The sequence below is a fragment of the Homarus americanus genome, unplaced genomic scaffold (genome assembly GCF_018991925.1).
Source record: "Homarus americanus isolate GMGI-L3 unplaced genomic scaffold, GMGI_Hamer_2.0 scaffold45698, whole genome shotgun sequence".
Classification (NCBI taxonomy): domain Eukaryota; kingdom Metazoa; phylum Arthropoda; class Malacostraca; order Decapoda; family Nephropidae; genus Homarus; species Homarus americanus.
Window position 1 is genome coordinate 10,949,518 of NW_024735554.1, and position 18,112 is coordinate 10,967,629.

Below are 18,112 nucleotides of genomic sequence, written 5' to 3' on the forward strand. Positions count from 1 at the left end.
ATATCGCCCCTCACTCTTCGTCTCTCAAGGGAATGAAAATTCAGATTCTTTAATCTGTCTCTATACTCACGGTTCCTAATGCCCAGGATTAATCGCATAATCCTCTTCTGAATGCGTTCTAGGGATTCGATATCCATTCTATAGTAAGGTGACGAAAATTGAACCGCATAATACACGAGTGAGGTCTAGCATACGGACTGTACTTTAGGGGGTTTTGTCCAAGGGGGTTTTGTCCGAGGGGGTTTTGTCCTGGGGGGATTTTGTCCTACACTCAGTTTAAGGATAACCTCGTTAATCCTGTGACTAATACTCCTGACATGAACCCAGGTGCCTTGTTGGCCATGTTTCGACCATACACGCATTGATGCCGTGGTTTAAGGTTCCTACTTATCATTGCCCCTCTTTCTCAACAGTCGGATTTCTCGAAATCCTCGTTGCTCATCTGAAATCTAGTTTCCTTGTTTCCATTTCCTAGTTTTAATACTTTACATTCTTCCATATTTAATTTCATCTGACATTTTTCAGACAATGAAAAGTTTGTTTAGATTTCCCTTCATTATTTCGGAGTCCTCGTCAGATTTAATTACACGCCGTATTTTAGTGTCGTCAGCAGATTTACTTGTGTTGCTGTGTACGCTTATATCCATGTCGTTTATGTATATAATAAATAGTAATGGTCCAAGTACTGAGCCTTGGGGTACTCCACTATTGACGTTACCCCAATCAGATTTAGTGCCATTAATGCTGACTCTGTTTCTTGTCCTTCAGCCATTCCCTAATCCAATTCATAATATCTCCTTCAATTCCATAAGCATCCACTTTACGTATTAGTCTTTCACGGGGAATCCTGTCCAAGGCTTTGCTAAAGTCTAGGTAAACCACATAATAATCGTGTCCGTCATCCACTGATTCGAAAACAGTTGAAAAGAATATTAATAGATTCATTAGACGAGAACGCCCACTAGTGAAGCCAAGCTGGGAGTTCATTAATCAATTTGAGTTTCTCGGGGTGACGACAAATTGAGTTTGAAACTATTACTTCCACCAATTTGCCTACAATTGGTGTTAAACTGATTGGGCGGCAGTTAGAGGATAGTGATCTATCTCCCTTCTTGAAAACCGGTACCACATTCAAAGGTATACTAAGTTCTTCCTTACATTCCTTTAATACTCTGGCAAATATCTCGTCGAGACCATTGTCTTTATGAGTACCGCTGAGTCATTATGAGCACCAGTGAGTCATTATGAGCACCAGTGAGTCATTATGAGCACCAGTGAGTCATTATGGGCACCAGTGAGTCATTATGGGCACCAGTGAGTCATTATGGGCACCAGTGAGTCATTATGGGCACCAGTGAGTCATTATGGGCACCAGTGAGTCATTATGGGCACCAGTGAGTCATTATGAGCACCAGTGAGTCATTATGAGCACCAGTGAGTCATTATGAGCACCAGTGAGTCATTATGAGCGTGAGTCATTATGAGCACCAGTGAGTCATTATGAGCACCAGTGAGTCATTATGAGCACCCAGAGAACCAGTGAGTCTATGAGCACCAGTGAGTCATTATGAGCACCAGTGAGTCATTATGAGCCAGTGAGTCATTATGAGCCAGTGAGTCATTATGAGCACCAGTAGTCATTTGAGCACCAGTGAGTCATTATGAGCCAGTGAGTCATTATGAGCACCAGTGAGTCATTATGAGCACCAGTGGTGTTATGAGCACCAGTGAGTCATTATGAGCACCAGTGAGTCATTGAGCAGTGAGTCATTATGAGCGCAGTGAGGTCATTATGAGCGCAATTGAGGTCATTATGAGCACCAGTGAGTCATTATGAGCACCAGTGAGTCATTATGAGCACCAGTGGTCATTATGAGCACCAGTGAGAATAAGTATGAGCACCAGTGAGTCATTATGAGCACCAGTGAGTCATTAGCAGGCACCAGTGAGTCATTATGAGCACCAGTGAGTCATTATGAGCGCAATTGAGTCATTATGAGCATAATTGGTCATTATGAGCACCAGTGAGTCATTATAGGCACCAGTGAGTCATTATGAGGCACCGGTGAGTCATTATGAGCACCAGTGAGTCATTATGAGCACCAATTAGTCATTATGAGCACCAGTGAGTCATTATGAACCGGTGAGGTCATTATGGACACCAGTGGTCATTATAAGGCACCAGTGAGTCATTATGAGCGCAGTGAGTCATTATGAGCACCAGTGGTCATTATGAGCACCAGTGAGTCATTATGAGCACCGGTGAGTCATTATGAGCACCAGTGAGTCATTATGAGCACCAGTGAGGTCATTACTTGGCACCAGTGAGTCGTATGAGCACCGGTAGTCATTATGAGCACAGTGAGTCATTATGAGCACCAGTGGTCATTATGAGCACCAGTGAGTCATTATGAGCACCCAGTGGTGGTCATTATGAGCACCCAGTGAGTCATTATGGGCACCAGTGAGTCATTATGAGCACCAGTGAGTCATTATGAGCACCAGTGGTCATTATGAGCACCAGTGGTCATTATGAGCGCAGTGAGTCGTGCGGGCACCAGTGGTCATTATGAGCACCAGTAGGTCATTATGAGCACCAGTGGTCATTATGAGCGCCAGTGAGTCATTATGAGCACCCAGTGAGTCATTAGGCACCAGTGAGGTGTTTGCCGACAGTGGTCATTATGAGCACCAGTGAGGTCATTATGAGCACCAGTGAGTCATTATGAGCAGTGAGTCATTATGAGCGCAGTGTGAGTCGTGCGCAAGGCACTTGATGGTCATTATGAGCACCAGTGAGTCATTATGAGCACCAGTGAGTCATTATGAGCACCAGTGAGTCATTATGAGCACCAGTGAGTCATTATGAGTCATTATGAGCACCAGTGAGTCATTATGAGCACCAGTGAGGAGTCAGCATATGAGCACCAGTGAGTCATTATGAGCACCAGTGAGTCATTATGAGCACCAGTGAGTCATTATGAGTGAGTCATTATGAGCACCAATGAGTCATTAGAAGTCCAAACTAGTCATTATGAGCACCAGTGAGTCATTATGAGCAAAAGTGAGTCATTATGAGTACCAGTGAGTCATTATGAGCACCAGTGAGGCATTATGAGCACCAGTGAGGCATTATGAGCACCAGTGAGGCATTATGAGCACCAGTGAGGCATTATGAGCACCAGTGAGTCATTAGGAGTCCAAACTAGTCATTATGAGCACCAGTGAGTCATTAGGAGTTCAAACTAGTCATTATGAGTGCTAGTGAGTCATTAGGAGTCCAAACTAGTCATTATGAGCACCAGTGAGTCATTATGAATACCAGTGAGTCATTATGAATACCAGTGTGTCATTATGAATACCAGTGTGTCATTATGAGCACCAGTGAGTCATTATGAGCACCAGTGAGTCATTATGAGCACCAGTGAGTCATTATGAGCACCAGTGAGTCATTAGGAGTTCAAACTAGTCATTATGAGTGCTAGTGAGTCATTATGAGTACCAGTGAGTCATTATGAGCACCAGTGAGTCATTATGAGCACCAGTGAGTCATTATGAGCACCAGGGAGTCATTATGAGCACCAGGGAGTCATTATGAGCACCAGGGAGTCATTATGAGCACCAGGGAGTCATTATGAGCACCAGGGAGTCATTAGGAGTTCAAACTAGTTATTATGAGTGCTAGTGAGTCATTAGGAGTCCCAATTAGTCATTATGAGTCCCAATTAGTCATTATGAGTCCCAATTAGTCATTATGAGTCCCAATTAGTCATTATGAGTCCCAATTAGTCATTATGAGTACCATTTAGTCATTATGAGTACCATTTAGTACAGTGCTAAAATCCTGCGTCACGGGAATTTGTGTGCGTGAGATCATAATGAGATGCCTTATACGTGAAGTCATTGTGAGCTTTTATGTTTGTGAGTCTTTGAGTATGTTCGTGAGCCTTTTGTGAATATGTTTGTGAGCCTTTGTGTGAGTATGTGAGCCTTTGCGTGAGTATGTGAGCCTTTGCGTGAGTATGTGAGCCTTTGCGTGAGTATGTGAGCCTTTGCGTGAGTATGTGAGCCTCTGTGTGAGTATGTGAGCCTTTGTGTAAGTATGTGAGCCCTTGTGTGAGTATGTGAGCCCTTGTGTGAGTATGTGAGCCTTTGTGTGAGTATGTGAGCCTCTGTGAGTATGTGAGCCTTTGTGTGAGTATGTGAACCCTTGTGTGAGTATGTGAGCCAATCTGTGAGTTAAGAGTGGATGAAAGACAACACATGAACCTTTACCAACGCCAATGGTCTTGCCTTGAGCACTATCAATACCAGCAAGAGATTAGAACCTTTAACAATAATAATGCAAAATACCAACACATTATTAGCGGTATTAGGAGTATTGTGGGAGAGAGGCAGATAACGAAATATTCCAAAGACAATTATGAAAACATCTCGATGGGTTAAGTTATCTTTTTCCTCTATAAATTTGACAAAAATAATAATCACTCATTCCTTGACCCCTATGCATACTTTTACCTGCTGGTGGTCAATCTAAACTACACCTTCTGCAGTAGGAATTTAAAGGCATAGGAAAAACTTGACGAAAAATAAATAACAGACAGACAGACAGACAGACAGACAGAATCAGATAACAGATTTCATCAACAACGAGCACCGAGACAGGAAACAAGATAAGTACTACACGCAAAACATACCAAAAAAATATTAATGCAAACTGTAATAATAACAGTAAATATAATAATAATAATGCCAGTGACAATATAAATTCATTTTATCTTCCATTAAAGCAGGAGACCAATTGAATGCTTCCATGACAACAGGAGACCAGTTTAATGCCTCCAAGACAACAGGAGACCAGTTTGATGCTTCCATGACAACAGGAGACCAACGGAGACATAAATATCTCAAGTTGGGAAGAGAGAAATTCAAGCCTTGAGAATTTTCGGCCCAGCTTCGTACGTCATGGTAGCTAACTAAAATATGGATGACGGTCGTGATAGTGTATCTAAAATTATCATCCTGTCCCCTCCCTTACTCACTCACTCCTTCCTTCCTTCCTTCCTTCACTATCTCCTTCCTTCCTTTCTTCACTCCTTCCCTCCCATCTCCTCTTTATCTTTATCTTTCTCTTCCTCCCTCCCCCCTTTCTCCTCTCCACTCCATCCTTCCTTCCTTCCTTCTACTTACTCTGCCTCTCCCTTCTCCTCTTCATCCTTTTTAATACATGTTTCTATTTCTCTCATTTTCTTCATCTCTTAACTTTCCTTCCCCCATTCCCTCTTTCAGAGTTCTTCTTTCGTCCCCCTCTCATCATCTCCTCTCCATCATCACTCCCTCACCATCACCCTCACCATAACCCTCACCATCACCACAACCCTCACCACAACCCTCACCATCACCCCTCACCATAACCCTCCACCATCACCCCTCTCACCATCACCCTCACCATAACCCCCCTCACCATCACCCCTCACCATAACCCTCACCATAACCCCCACCATAACCCCTCACCACCCCCTCACCATCACCCCCACCCTCACCCCCTCACCATAACCCTCACCATCACCCCCCTCACCACCCTCACCATCACCCCCTCACCATAACCCTCACCCCTCACCATAACCCCCACCATCACCCCTCACCATCACCCCCTCACCATCCTTTACTCCCTATTATTCTAACACATGGAGTCTTTATAATATGAAAGTAAATAATAAACAAGACAGGTTTTACTCTCTGACTCCTCGAAGTTTCCCCTAAGCTGAATATAATCATCTGACGGTAACGAAAGTAGCAATATAAAGTGTGACCATCGGTGCAAAGGGTGTTTCTGGTGGGGGAATTACATGATATACTAGAGAAACTTTAATAATAAATACCCAAAACTTCCCTCCACTCGACTTATGAACGCTACACTTCCCTCCACTCGACTTATGAACTCCACACTTCCCTCCACTCGACTTATGAACTCCACACTTCCCTCCACTCGACTTATGAACGCCACACTTCCCTCCACTCGACTTAAGAACTCCACACTTCCCTCCACTCGACTTAAGAACCCCAAACTTCCCTCAACTCGACTTATACGCTACACTTCCTCCCTCGACTTATGAACTCCACACTTCCCTCCACTCGACTTATGAACTCCACCTTCCCTCCCTCGACTTATAGACGCTACACTTCCCTCCACTCGACTTAAGAACGCTACACTTCCTCCACTCGACTTAAGAACGCACACTTCCCTCCACTCGACTTAAGAACGCCACACTTCCCTCCACTCGACTTATGAACTCCACACTTCCCTCCACTCGACTTATGAACGCTACACTTCCCTCCACTCGACTTATGAACGCTACACTTCCCTCCACTCGACTTATGAACTCCACACTTCCCTCCACTCGACTTAAGAACTCCACACTTCCCTCCACTCGACTTGAGGAAAAATAAATGAACCTCACCTAACCTGACCTATAAAATATCACCTTTACCTTACCTTTCACCTTTATGGTTAATATAAGTCATTAGACAGTATTGGTACAGGTAAGGACGTGGGTGTTAAGTACAGGTACAGTATCTCTCAGGCGGTGACACTAACACACAGGTAAAGCCTTAACCTAGATATGAATACAAATGTACCCAAGGCCTACTAAATTGAAGTATAAATTAGAGGTAGAGTAATTACCACTTGATGACAGTTATTAACGTAATGACTCAGGCTAGATATCAGATTTAAAGAGAAACAACGCAGTTAAAACCTTCACTTGGCCCAGTTATACTCCCCTAGTTATTACGGCCTTTTATTAGAACTTCAAATTATATCTACGGTATCAGTAACATTGTCAGCAGAGGACCAATTCCCTCAGATTAAATATATAAAGCTTCATAATGAAAACTTCACGTCGTGTCAGTGGGAAGCAGAAAATAAACACCAAAACAATGACGTCAGAGGAAGCACAAGGGTTCGTAAAAACTTTCAACCTGCATTCTTGTAGGTTAGGTTAGGTTATAACAACGGACAAGTTCATTTAACCTTCTGAACACTGGTGGATTCTCAAGGGTCCGTACGATACTATTTCCCCCATAAATGGATATTAGCTACGGTATTAAATTAGCTTATTTTCATATGACACTTAAGATTGATCCTCGAAGGTTCGTATGGACGTGAAGTGATGTGAGGATGTGTATATCCGGCCTACGTGTAGCGCTCACACTAATACTGTAATATTATTAGAGCACAGTCTTGATATCTGAGGGTTGGCGACCACAGTCCTCCACTCTAAACGTTCTCGGGCTGTTTTTCCCCCAAGGTTTTGTATCTCTGAGAACCCGTTTTTAATTTAATTCATCCATCCCAGCCATCTGCCTACCTCTGGCCCTCCTACCCTCAACTTTGCCCATTAATATTTCCGTTATTATCCCCTCATCCCTAATTATATGATTAAAGTATCTCATTTTTTCTTTCTCTGTAAATTGCAAGTACTTATCTTCAGGTATTTACCAACCTTAGTACTCCATTTGTTTTCCTGTTAGTAACTTATTCTTAGCACCACATTCCAAAGGCCTCCACAACCTCTTTCCGGTGTCTGCTGAAAGTGTCCACGCATCTGACCCATACATCAGTCCTTGCCATATACAGTATAGCCTTTCAGCAGCCTTTTTCTCAAATTAAAGTTTGTCTTTTTTCATGAAGTCTTTTAGATTATCAAATGCCGTCTTTGTTTGCTCTGTTCCTGTTTTGATTTTTTCCGTACTTCTCAAATATACAACAATTTCCACTTATTTAAGTTACCTGTTGCCTACCATAGTTTTCATTTTAAGATTTATTTCCAACTTGGAAACAGCCATTACTTTCGTTTTTAAAGCAATAACTCTTAACCCATATTTCCTTTTCCACTAATCTGTTAATCAGTTTTTGAAACGCCTCTTCACTATCCGTGATAAGAGCAGTATCATCTGCATAGCGCCTTTTTTTAATATTACTTTACCATTAACTTTTAATCCTTCATTATCACTTATAAATTCTCTCAATAATTCTGAATATATATTATACAATGTTGGAGATAGAACACGGCCTTGTCTTGCTCCCTGTCTAACTGTGAACCAATTAGTAAGTTCATTATTTACTAACACTGCAGCCTCCTGTTGCCAGTGAAGATTTTTTTACAATTCTAATATCTCCTTTATTAATGCCTATTTTTTACAAGAGCTCTTAAGTTTATTAAGCTTTACCTTAGCTAAAGCTTTTATCAAAATCATCAAAGCAAAATATGTAAAAATTTCTTGGGACCTGAAACTCCAAATATAGTATAGCTTCTCCAGTTCCTTTTTCCCTTTATAAATCCATTTTGCTCTTCAGACAAATCACTTTCTATTTTAAATTTATTCTACTTAAAATTATGTTTAATAAAACTTTGCAGGTAATACTTAAGCAAATTGTTCTAAACTGGGTGCACTCTAAGGCTTATTGCTTTTTAGGTAATACAATATTGATGTTTTTAAATCACTGGGAAGGTCTCCCTATTAAGTATATAGAATTACATATTTTAGTCAAACATTTCATCCCATTCTTATCGTTTAAAAAACCTCCTGGAAGCTGATCAACCCCACAAGCTTTACCATTATACTGTATAGTACATGGATTCATTTTGCTCACAGCTGCCTCAACTTGTTTCCAAAATTGGTAGTTTGATCTTTATTTCCTTTACGTTTCTTACCTTTATTCTATCCTTATCATTGTATAGTTCTCCTATAAACTCTGCCCATCTCCTTTATACTTCTTCCGCCTCAAATAGGATCTTATTACCTTTCCCTTTAATAGTCCAACTCAATTATTTCCCTTTTCTGGCTCATTTGTTTAATATGTCTGTTTATTTCTCTACAGTTGTGCCTCGTCACCATCATCTATTACCTTGCATTTCCTTTCTATATTATCTTCCTTCAATTTCTTTTAAGTTTTTTTTAAGCATCACTTTGTTTTATCATATTTCTTCGTCCATCCACCATCTAAAATTTAAATTTTTCATCCATTCACTTTTAGCCTCGTTTTTCCTATGTTTTATAAGTTTTTTCGCACCCTCCAACATTATTTTTGGGGTTAATTATTAAATTGTTATCTGGTTCTAGTTCATCAAAGTCACCCTCTAGCAATACTGAAAATCTATTTTCGGTTTCAATTTCACATTCTATCCCTGCCCCTGTTTTGAGCTTCCCTAAATCCCATTTGATTTTGTCTATCATTTTTTGACCACACTAAACTCATTACTGGGACGTGATCTGACCACAATCTGCCTATGGATAGGTCTTTATTTGGGTTACTGAGTTTCTTAATGTTTGAATATTTGATTCCTGACAATGTGATTTACGTTGTCCTGGGGTGAGATCCATATACAGAGGTACACTCACTAAAAAATTATTCGGCATCTGTCATATTGTATCACGCCGTAAGGGTGCCGAATAATTTTTAGTGGGTGTACCTAGGGTGCTGTTTAGACCATGTATTTGAAATTATCATCCTGTTTTCCTTACAAAAATCAATTAATATTTCTCCTTTCTCATTTCTATTGCCCAACCCATGTGGTCCTGCTTCTGGTGCTTCAATAAACCTGAACGACTATTCCCCCACAACCCCGCCCCCTGACCTGACCCTCTCTCATTCCTCACACCCTCCACCCTGACCTGACCCTCTCTCCTCCCTCACACCTGCCCCCTGACCTAACTTCACCTGACCTCCCTCACCTGACCTCACATCTGCTTGACCTTCTCTCCTTCTGCCACTCAGACTTGACCTCCTCCAACACACTCCCATGACCCGACCCTCTTACACCCGCTCCTCCCCTTTACTTTCCTCTTCGCGCTACTGATCACTCCTCCCCTCCCCCCTCTTCCCCTAACACATTATTGAGTAGGCGACCATGTTGACACTTACCTAGGAGAGCAAGGAGAGGGGGAGGGGTAGACGGAAACTGGAGAGGATGAAGGTGGAAGTGAGAGGAGAAAAGCAAGGAGGGAGAAAGGCAAAGAGGGAATTAACGAGAAGTATGAAAGAAGGGGAGGAGGGGGAAGAAGTAGAGGGACAGGTGAGAGGAGAGAGTGAAGGAAGGAATGAAGGCATGAGGTGTGGAAGAAAAAGAGGTGGTTAAGTGAGAGGTTAAATAATAAAAGGTCGAGATAGTAGATAAGAGAAGAAAATAGGGAACACTAGAATGGAGGAAACTGCAACGGGCCTATTGGCCCAAACTGGACAGTCCCGTTTACACCCAACCCCTATCGCTCATATATCCATCCAACCTATGTTTGAAGCTATCCAGCGTATTCGAGTTAATGATGATGTTTGGTAACTTGTTCCACTCATCCACTATTATTTTCAATCCAATGTTTACATATCTCGCGCCTAAATCTAAATTTGTCTAATTTAAAACCATTGCTACGAGTTCGCTCCTGGTTGGATAGTTTGAGTACCTTAGTTATATCACCTTTGTTTAGCCCTGATTTCCATTTATACACCTCGAACATATCGCCCCTCACTCTACGTCTCTCGAGGGAGTGCAAGTTAAGATGCTTTAAATTGTCTCTATACTTAAGGCTCCTAATGCCCGGGATCAGTCTTGTCATTCTCCTCTGAAGTCTTTCAAGGGCTTCTATGTCCATTCTGTAGTACGGTGACCAGAACTGAACTGTGTAATCCAAATGAGGTCTCACAAGCGCAAGATATAGTTTTAGGATAACCTCGCTAGTCTTGTAACTAACACTACTTTGTATGAACCCAAGTACTTTGTTAGCCTTGTTTCGAGGTAAGGAAAAGAAAACGAAGAAAAATCAAGAGGGAGGAGAGAGAGAACGGGAAGGAAGAGAAGGCGAATTAGAGAAAGAAGGGCTGGGAAGGGTAGATCTCACCTCTACTGTACATGATATAATTAAACGTTACTGCACTGTCCTCAAGAAAAGAGAGAGAGAGAGAGAGAGAGAGAGAGACTGTGTGTGTGTGTGTATATTTCTTTACATCTTGCACACCGTATAAAGAGATTAAAATTGTGTTCGTACAAAAACCTCGGGAACGAACATTATTATTATTATTATTGTCGTCGTCATTGTTGTTAATATAAGAGTATCTGTACGTAAGTCCAGTCGGTGTAAGTGTGTACATATTGACATACGGGCATTAAGTGTCCGGCCCTTGACCCCGACACACACACACACACACACACACACACACACACACACACACACAAAACTTTCACATGTGTGGCAGAGTTACTGTTCTCACCCAGACTGTACCTGAACTAGTTCCCTGAAGTTAACCTGTAATTACTGCACTCCCCCACACACACACAATCTTTTCTTAATTAAAACGGATTTTAAGTATTTTAAGTTTAAATTATATTCAGTAAAATTAATCTTATCATCATTAGTAGTAGTAGTAGTAGTAGTAGTAGTAGAGATAGTCTACCTACCCCTTATAGACTAAGTCCCCTGTGTTGAATCCAAGTCTTGCGTTAGCCAAAGATATTAAAAGTGGCGTCCCCATAGTGAAAGAATTAAGCAACTAGTAAGAACATTTTAAAATATGAATGAAAAACCTGTCAACAACTTCATTGAAATATATATATAAAAAAAAAAGAGTACAAAAAAATAACACATCGTTCTCCACTATTTCCAAACACCACCAAACATACTGGCTGCTGTAGGAGTTCCAACAACGTAAACAACAACAACAACAACAACAACAACAACAACAACAGCTCCCAAAATCTAGGTATTGATCAAATAAACCAATTGTGTGAAAATAATTAGGTCAAAAATAATACGAGTTTGTAAAAAATGAATAAATAATTAAATAAATAAATAAAAAAGTCTGGTGACCTCGAGTGTAAGATATTAAAAAAATACTTTAAAAAAACGCGTGTGGGGTTCTCAAGTGTATGTTATTAAATGAGAACTTAACGAAGTGCTTAGGGACAAATTTATATGAGTGAGGGGGGGGGGATGACTGTGTGTGGGCGTGAGTGTGGGCTGTGTTTATTATAACCTTTATTAAAGATATTAGGACTTATTGTTGAGAGGTATGCGAGTGTTTGTGTATGGTGGAAAAGAGTTAGCTAATAGGCTGTATAGTTAGTTAAGTAGTTAGTTTGTAGGTTAGTTTGGGTTATTTGGGCTTTGTTGCTTAGCTTTGGTTAGTTATTGTTAGTTTGTTTGTTTGTTTGCTAGTTGCTTGTGAGTTAAGTTCAGTTGAGTTAATTAGTTGATTTTGTTAGTTTAGTTTAGTTTAGTTAAGTTCAGCTGTTAGTAAAAAAAATGTCATGGACAAGTACCAGGTATTTCTACTCGTCTAAACTTATCACTGGTACCATCCTACCAAGTATCTCCATCTATCCACCCACTGTGGCTGATCCATCTATCCATCCACTGTGTTTGATCCATGTATCCACCCAGTGTGTCTGATCCATCTATCCATCCAATGTGTCTGATCCATCTATCCACCCACTGTGTTTGATCCACGTATCCACCCAGTGTGTCTGATCCACGTATCCACCCAGTGTGTCTGATCCACGTATCCACCCAGTGTGTCTGATCCACGTATCCACCCAGTGTGTCTGATCCACGTATCCACCCAGTGTGTCTGATCCACGTATCCACCCAGTGTGTCTGATCCACGTATCCACCCAGTGTGTCTGATCCACGCATCCACCCAGTGTGTCGATCCACGTATCCACCCAGTGTGTCTGATGTCACGATCCACGATCCACCCAGTGTGTCTGATCCACCCAGTGTGTCTGATCCACGTGTGTCTGATCCACGTCCACCCAGTGTCTGATCCACGATCAGTGTGTCTGATCCACGTATCCACCCAGTGTGTCTGATCCACGTATCCACCCACGATCCACGTCACCCAGTGTCGATCCACGTATCCACCCAGTGTGTTGATCCACGTATCCACCCAGTGTGTCTGATCCACGTCAGTGTCTATCCACGCATCCACCCAGTGTGTCTGATCCACGTATCCACCCAGTGTGTCTGATCCACGCATCCACCCAGTGTGTCTGATCCACGCATCCACCCAGTGTGTCTGATCCAGTCAGTGTGTCTGATCCACGTATCCACCCAGTGTGTCTGATCCACGTATCCACCCAGTGTCTGATCCACGTATCCACCCAGTGTGTCTGATCCATCTATCCACCCAGTGTGTCTGATCCATCTATCCACCCAGTGTGTCTGATCCATCTATCCACCCAGTGTGTCTGATCCATCTATCCACCCAGTGTGTCTGATCCATCTATCCACCCAGTGTGTCTGATCCATCTATCCACCCAGTGTGTCTGATCCATCTATCCACCCAGTGTCTGATCCACGTATCCACCCACTGTGTCTGGGCGTGTGAGTTTTTCTGTCTCCTGGAATCTCGTCTTTGCTCTCTCTTGGCAGATTAACTTCCTTCGACTAAGGTAAGGTGACCCAATAACGTGACCTTTCGCTTACATGTTAGGTCACAAGATGGCGCCACGAATCCTTAGACTCCTAGAAATTGTGTTAAAAACTGTAGATATTATTCATTCATTTAAGGAAAGGTTCAACACATTAGCGTGATTTTAAGAATCCTAAAACTCATTTATTTTGACAAAAAGCGTCTATGTATTCATGTGTTTAAATACCTATATTATCTTTATTCCAGGGAGTAATGCATATTCAAAAAGAGACAGAGCATCAGCGTCAAATTACCGGCCGATTAGTTTGACGTCAGTAGTGGGGAAATTTCTTGAATTAATTATGGCAAATAGCATCCGATCGCATTTAGAGGAAAACAAATTAATCTACGACTCTCAACGTGAGTTTACAAAGGGAAAATCTTGTCTAACAAATCTGCCGATGTTTTTTTTAAGAAAGTTTATGATAATGACGAAAATTACGATGTTATTTACTTAGACTTTAGCAAAGCGTTTGACAGGGTACCGCATCAGGCGCTTCTGAGAAAAGTTAAGGCTCATGGTATTGAAGGGAAGTTTTAAATTTTATAAAATCATGGCTCACCGATAGAACAGAGGGTCAGCGTACATGGTTTTAAATCTGAGTGGGGCTGTGTAACTAGTGGGGTTCACCAGGGGTCAGTACTGGGCCCACTCTTGTTCATATCTACAGAAACGATCTAGATACTGGGATCAGCAGTGACATAAGCAAGTTTGCAGATGACACCAAAATAGGGCAGCAGATTAATTCAAGGCAGGATGCAAATGCACTACAGCAGAATTTAAATAAACTGCAGGAGTGGTCAGAAAAATGGCAAGTGAAATTCAACACCAGCAAGTGCAGCGTACTTAATATTGGAAGAACAAATTCTGTCAATGTATACAGCCTTAACAACATCAAACTAGAGAAGTCGACTTGTGAAAGAGACCTAGCGGTACTCGTAAGCCCGGACCTACGGCCTAGAAAACAGTGCGTTAATGTTCGAAATAAGGCAAACAGATTATTAGGTTTTATATCCAGAAGTGTAAGTAATAAGAGTGCAGAGGTCTTATTGCAATTATATCTTGCGCTAGTCAGGCCGTACCTCGATTATGCTGTTCAGTTCTGGTGCCCTTATTATAGAATGGACAAGTGATCGCGAGCCCTTCGTGCTTGGTTCGCCGTCCGACTGACAGCGTACAGCGAATGAGGGTGCGCCAAGTCCGTAGACTTGCATCGTTTTCCAGCATTAATAAAATGGTTAATTAATGCCTTCCTAAAGAAACCATCGACATGGGACCAGGTTTGTTCCACTCTACGAATTTTTTGCAATTTTTCCACTAAGTTTGATGAAAAACGATTGTGCCGTTTCGGCTGCCCAGAACAAACAGACAGACAGACAGCTAGTCCTATAGTAGATCAGATATCAATTCACTGGAGTCAGTGCAGCGAAGAATGACGAAAATGATTACGGGACTTAGAAACCTTCCCTCTCAAGATTGATTAAAGAAACTAAAGCTCCATTCCTAGAGAGACGAAGAGTGCAGGGAGATATGATAGAAGAATTTAAGTGGATGAAAGGAATCAATAAAGGAGAAATAGATAAAGTTCTTACAATATCCAAGCAGGATAGGACTCGTAGCAAAGTATTTAAATTGGATAAGTTTAGGAGGGAGATAGGAAGAAACTGGTTCACAAATAGGGTGGTAGATGAGTGGAACAAGCTCAGCAACTTTGTATTAAGTGCTGGAACGCTGGAAAGTTTTAAAATGAGGCTAGATAGATTCATGGATGATAGAGGGTGGTTGTAACTCCCGACAGGAGCTGTCATGCACAGACCAACAGGCCTATTGCAGACTCCTTATTTTCTTATGTGTCTGTAAGTGTTGTTCACGAATTGCAAGTAAGGTCGTACACTGCATCCTCTCTCTCTCTCGTGTGTGTGTGTGTGTGTGTGTGTTTTACAGTATTTAAACTTGCTGTAAAATATATTCATAATGACTCCTCCCTCCTGCCGTATTATGATGGTCACACGGTCAAAGGTCAAGGTCACAGCTTTGAAAGAGACACCTGCCTGCCTGCCTGCCCTGGATTTTTCAGAGGAGCGGTGGCCTAGGCCCTAGTGGATCCAGTTGAGAGTTAGCGCTCTTGAGGTATTTATCCCCCCCTCCCCAGTTGACCCAGCTGTTAATGGGTACCTAACTTTGCCAGGTAGGGGAGGTAAAGGTGGCCGAATAGTGCCCATCATGCTGCTTCCTTATCTCAATAAACGTATCAATCAATCATGCTGCTTCCTTCTGTACCGAAAAAAATTTAGTATCCAGTCCGCTGTATCATAAATTGTAAGGCTCTAATAGTTAAATTGATAAAAAATAAATTGATTATTAAAAAAAAATAGGAAAACTTTGTGTAGGATCCAGGGAATTGTGGGTAAAACAGAACTGGAGTGACAGCCTCACCCCAGAGGCCCCGGCTGTGGCTTCTAGGTATTGGTGTCGTAAATAAGGAACCGATTAATGGGAAAACGAAGTGTGGGTGAATAGTGTCTCGTTGTTCTCGATGATGGTGAGAGACGTTCCTTTGTCTTCACTTTCACGCCCTGTGTGTTCATGTTTATTGTCTTTGGAAGGTAATAGTCCAGTCCAGTGTGTGTGTGTGTGTGTGTGTGTGTGTGTGTGCGCGCGCGCCTGTAACCGTGAAAATTTTCCTAATGTGATTGAATAATGTTCACAGCGGGTTAACAATAACATGGGAAGCGGAAGCACGCACACACACACACACACACACACACAGTTAATTAGCTAAAGAGTTAAACAATAGCACAAAAATATAGACGATGTGTTTTATAGGCACTCAACACAGCAAAATACTTCAGTTACCATTTAGTGTTTTAACCTGTATATATTGTGTATGTTGGTGATGCTGGGGACGTCTTTTATTCCCTTGAGTATAATATTTTTTTTAATGTGAAAGTTTATTATTGCCATTATTACAGCATTCATTATTATTATTATTATTATTATTATTATTATTATTATTATTGTTATTATTTTATTATTATCATTATTGTTAGAAGTAGTAATAGTAATAGCAGTGTATTTGCTTGAAACAAGGCTAACAAAGTACTTAGGTTCATACAAAGGAATGTTAGTGACAAGACTAGCGAAGTTATCCTAAAACTATATCTTGCGCTTGTGAGACCACACTTGGATTACACAGTTCAGTTCTGGTCACCGTACTACAGAATGGATATAGAATCCCTTGAAAGACTTGAGAGGAGAATGACAAGAATAATCCCGGGCATTAGGAACCTTGAGTACAGAGACAGGTTAAAGCTTCTTAATTTGCACTCCCTCGAGAGACGTAGTGTGTAGGGGCGATATGATCGAGGTGTACAAGTGGAATTCAGGGTTAACAAAGGTGGTATAACAAAGGTACTCAAACTATCCAACGAGGAGCGAATTCGTAGCGACGGATCTAAATTAGACAAATTTAGATTTAGGCGCGAGAGGTAAACATTGGATTGGAAATAGTAGTGGATGAGTGGAACAAGTTACCAAACATCATTATTAACTCGAATACGCTGGATAGCTTCAAACGTAGGTTGGATGAATATATGAGCAATAGGGGTTGGGTGTAAACCAGACTGCCCAGTATGGGCCAATAGGCCCGCTGCAGCTTCCTCCATTCTTATGTTAGTAATAGTAGTAGTAGTAGTAGTATCGTTGCCATCATCACGGGGGGGCAGTGTTGGCCGTGTTATCAATGCCAGCTGGTTCTACCGTTAGATGCCCGCCATTACAAGAGTTTGCTTCAGTCGCCCTGTGTGTGTGTGTGTGTGTGTGTGTGTGTGTTATACAGCTCAGTTCTGTTCAGTTGATTATGTTTCGACAGTGATATAGTCATTATTTACAAGACAATGATAACATAATACAGACTAATCCATGGCTCGCGTGTGGACAACATGACTCGTGTAAAAATACTGATATTACAGATGATTTATCATGTGGTGTTTAATACTGTAACATGCTGTAACGTCTGTATTACTGTAACATGCTGTAACGTCACCAGATGGTCTAGAAGCATCCACCCGCTCCCTTCTGTAGTAACACGTGTCAATACTTAACACCAGAAGCTAACACCTGTACTGTGCGACACCTTTTAATAATTACTGAATTATCTATTACTTAGAGACTTGCATAATCACCAGTTTCATAGCATCAAATATGAGAAGTATAATCCCTAAAGGCATAAATTCCTTATTTTAAACTTCGGTCACACCGAATACTGTGACGAGGACTGGAGGCCGCGGGATGGGGACTACTGGTGTATGGTACAAACTAGCTGACAATTGTATGAAGTTAGGACACACTAGGACAGCTACAGAGCGCGCGCTCTCTCTCTCTCTCTCTCTCTCTCTCTCTCTCTCTCTCTCTCCACAGTTTTTATCAAAGCCTGTTTTTACGAAGCAGTTAACCTTACGATATATGAACGGTATCATCATGGTAGATAAAGTTTAAGTCAAGTCTCCCACACGTCGTTAATATTATTCTCTACGTTTTTATCGCGCTCTAGTTTAATGTTCTTCACCGAAAATTTTATATATATATATATATATATATATATATATATATATATATATATATATATATATATATATATATATATA

At 41.4% G+C, this 18,112-nt stretch overlaps 1 protein-coding gene across 5 annotated transcripts in view; it reads right to left on the reverse strand.

Annotated features, from left to right (window-relative positions):
• LOC121871516 (hexosaminidase D-like) overlaps nt 1–18,112 on the reverse strand; it is a 273,277-nt gene that overhangs the window by 46,571 nt on the left and 208,594 nt on the right. The gene's annotated exons all lie outside the window — the stretch shown is intronic.